Genomic DNA, 4,225 nt, shown 5'->3' on the forward strand with positions numbered 1-4,225 from the left:
TCACTTGGTGAGTTTAAAGCGAATGATGAAAAATTTATACTGTACAGCTATAAAAACTTCTTTTTCTGCAGATCTATATTGAAATTGTGAAAAGAAATATCATATTATACCATTTCAACACAATTCTTGACACCACCAGGATTAGGATTACTGAACACTGGGAATTCTACTACTGAAACTCACATATATACAGCCAAACTTCAAGTATGCAGTTGTGAAAGCTTCGTTTCTTTGCTGACCATAACTATAAAATTAATTATTATCTTACTTGTGGAGTACTCTAGATTTCTAAATCCATATCCACAGTGCAATAAATTAGTCTAATAAAATAAATCAGACTGAAAACCGCTGGCATTCTAGGGCAGTGGTGTTGGGCACTGAACCAACGCACACATCCATTCATCCACACATGACCTTAACTATATGACAACTTTTTATTCTGTGCCAGATTTAACTGAAGCATTATTATACTACTGTCTAAAAGTTCAATGTGTGCACGAAATCAGTAAACACAAGGCTTGCAGTTCAGTACGCAACCAAACAAGTACACTATCAACAAGCAATCCTTCTATTAAAGCGTCGGTCAAAATTACAAGCACTCCATTCCAATCACTAGGACTATATAAAGACAATTTGTATATCTGGAAAAATTGCTTAAATAGCTAATATGTTGATAAAATACTGAGTTACATCAGTATCTGTCGTTATTAAGCTATAAGTACGATCAAATAGTACAGTACACTATTCGGGAAACATAGATAAACAGTGCACTATACTGTAGATTTGGAGAGGGTAGAGAGAGAGAGAAACTAGATTTGCAGTGGTTGAATTGTTTAAGGAAGATGACGTTTCTAGATATAATAATATTTTTTCTTTCATCATCTTTGAGTTATTTTTTTCAAATCCTACACAGTTTTCAGCAACATCTCTTAAAAGTAAGTCCGGCTACTCTTTTTGGACTGCCACATTTTTATCCATATTCCCTTCATGTTAGGGCCCTTCCATACAAACAACTGCCAATCAGTGAACCTAGTATTTTCTATGAGCTTGATGGTACGCACTACGCTGCGCTGGAACTCGGCACTGCCCATGCCTCCCGCTCCCATACCTACCCCGCCCCCACCCCGGGAAGACAGACAGATTTGCAAGAGGAGGGTGGCTGTATCATGTCTCCTCTACCTTCCCCATCCCCTACCTACCCCGTCCTCACCTGGAGCAGACAATCAGGTTTGCAGGAGGAGGGTGGGTGTGTCATTCTCCACTACCATCCCGATCACCTACCTACCCTGCCCCCAACCGTGGTGGACAAACAAGAAAGATCCACTTGCACTTTATTATTATAGAAGATAAATAGATGTCTCCCTCATCCCCATTTTCCTGAAACTTACACATTATGAACACTATTCTTTAAAAATATTATGATTATATATATATGTATATATATATATATATATACATATATATGTATACACACACACATATATATAAATAAATAAATATATATATATATATATATATATATATATATATATATATATATATATATATATATATATATATAGAGAGAGAGAGAGAGAGAGAGAGAGAGTCTACTGCTACTTTTTACTCGATACATATGTAATTGTAATAACCACAATACACCTGTCCCTATGAGGTCAGGTCGATAATAATACCTCTTTCTGACACTCCGGATGGAGGTTCAAATCTGCTACTGACGTCAGAATGTCTTCATATTCTTGCATTTGGATCTCAGGCTTTGTAGTGACAAGCGTATTCAAGAGTTTGAAGAAACAGGCTTTGTAGCGACAAGTGTATCCAAGAGTTCGAAGAACTCGATAAGTTGAGAAATCATTGTGGTTATTACATAGGCAGTGCCTGAAAAAGTAAGCCCAAAGATGAGACACTGGTAGGGTAAGAGCAATGTATGGTTCAGAGATGGAAGAGGTTGTGTAGAGTGTATTGTGTGTGTTTGTGTGTAGCTGATGTGTTAGGAGCTTGTGAATACATAAAAAAAACCGTCAGTGATATACATGGACCTAGAGGAAGTTTATGATAGAATAAAATGAGCGTGAGGGCATACATTATAGTAGGTAATATGTTAAAGGTGATTAATTTCTTTTTTAAAGGGACCCATTCCAGTGTTAAAGCATGGTCACGAGAAAGTGATTCGTTCGGTGTAAAAGTGGCTTTTAAACACAGAGGAGATGTGGCAAAAGCCCAGTTCAATCATCAGCAGCAGATACATTGTATAATCATTTCATGTTTAATATTTTATGGATGGAATGATAAAAGAAAACTATTCAGGGAAATCTTCCAGTCTTTTTACTAATTGTGAAACAGTTTGAAAGTGTCTGCAGGAGAGAAAATTGAAAGGATGTAATGATAAAGAAAAACCAGAAAGATCTAACATTAATGCTGTATGCACGTAGAAAAATAGGAATGATTGATTCACAGGTAAGAGGGAGTAAATGATACCTCTGACAGCATGAAGATATAAGACGTGAATCAGTGAATACTATGGAGGTAAAAGAAAGTGAAAAAGCAAGAATATTTGAAAAAGTGGATGTGTTTTGAGGGAGCTCGTGACATGGCGACATTGAAAAAGAATAACTTGGTGAAAGGGACCTTGCAGTTTTGAAGTCTGAGAGGAAGGAGGCAGTGAGATCTTATAAGTACTGTTTAGATCATAACAGAGGCAGAGAGAGAGAGAGAGAGAGAGAGAGAGAGAGAGAGAGAGAGAGAGAGAGAGAGAGAGAGAGAGAGAGAGAGAGAGAGAGAGCAGAGGAATAAAACAGTAAGAGTGTAAACAGCCAGCGTAGCATTCTATTCATTTATTTGGCCAAATTTTCGAGACTTCATGATCAAGGCTGTAAAACAATAGAAAGCATAAAACTTACGAAAGGACTTAGTTAAAATTATTTACAAAAGCTGAAATAATTAAAACAAGGAATTTTCAAAAAAATAAAATTAAAAAAAAAATAATACAGCAATAAAATATTAAAACATTAAGAATTGAGTGACTTCTCAGTTTTCAGGAGGATTGATCGATTGATTATGAAATTTAGGTCTTGAAGACCAAGCGCCGGAACCCATCAGGATTATTCAGTGCCATAATGAAGGTGAAATATATAAGTTAATGATATGATTGATAATGAATGGTCCATAGGGGTTTCGATTTCTTCACCCTAACAGCCACGAGTCTTGAAAACAACATGGGAGAGAATTTCATTTGAAAAACTTGTGAGGTTATATGAGCAGGTTGTGGTAATGTTATAATATTGTTGCAGAAAATCTTCGGGCTCGTTGCACAGGGAAAACAGTATTTTTCAGTACTATTATATATATTCTTACCATTAATAGTGCGTTTGAGTGTTTATAATCTCATCTCCGCATTTATATTCTAATGTCTAAACTTTGCTAAGCCTCCTAGAGTTCTGTAAACCTCTGTAATTCCTAACGGGCCGTTCTTTGTATATTTCATTTACATTTCCGTTACTTCATCGCCTATAATTATAATACATTGTCGTTGAGTCTCATACCTAACAGGAGACAAGGCATCAGATTGATAATTTTTTAAAATTTTAAAGTCCATGATTACGTAAAAATTAGATTTCTTATTTTCTTACTTTACCAGCTCGCTGGTTCTTTCACTATTATATGCAACAGACCACTAATTCATTTTGAATTCCCTTTTTGATTTTCATCTCCTACGATACTCTTAAGCATCTATGTCTTCTGAAGCTTTTGGTAAGCAATGAACCAGCTTTACTGTCAGTTCAGAAACGCGCCTGCATCTTTTTTGCTGTATATAAATGTAAAAATCTTCAGTAAATTGATTTTTAGTAGTGCGGCCGTGTCTAGTTTATGTGAATCTAGGTTTGTTAATGTCTGCGTACTTTTTAGTAATCAACCTGTGCTTAAACCATTGCCCTTTATTATATCTAAAATTTCAATCGCACACGCTGGCGAAAATGCTTAATCAATGACAGCAAGTAACATTCTACTCCCCTGTTACACTTCCCTCCATCGAAGTTTTTGTTCTTTGCGGTAGTTACCTAAAAATGGTTCGCATACGTTAGGATAATTGCCTTGTTTGAAGAAGGATTTCAGTTATTGTATTTAATATGTCGTTTCCATAATTTTATCGAAATAAAAGATAAACTGTTACATTTCAAGCTTCTCGAAAACTGTGAAGTCCATTGTTGAGAACCATACCTTAGTTTCC

Source organism: Macrobrachium rosenbergii, chromosome 47, assembly GCF_040412425.1.
Source record: "Macrobrachium rosenbergii isolate ZJJX-2024 chromosome 47, ASM4041242v1, whole genome shotgun sequence".
NCBI classification, from domain to species: domain Eukaryota; kingdom Metazoa; phylum Arthropoda; class Malacostraca; order Decapoda; family Palaemonidae; genus Macrobrachium; species Macrobrachium rosenbergii.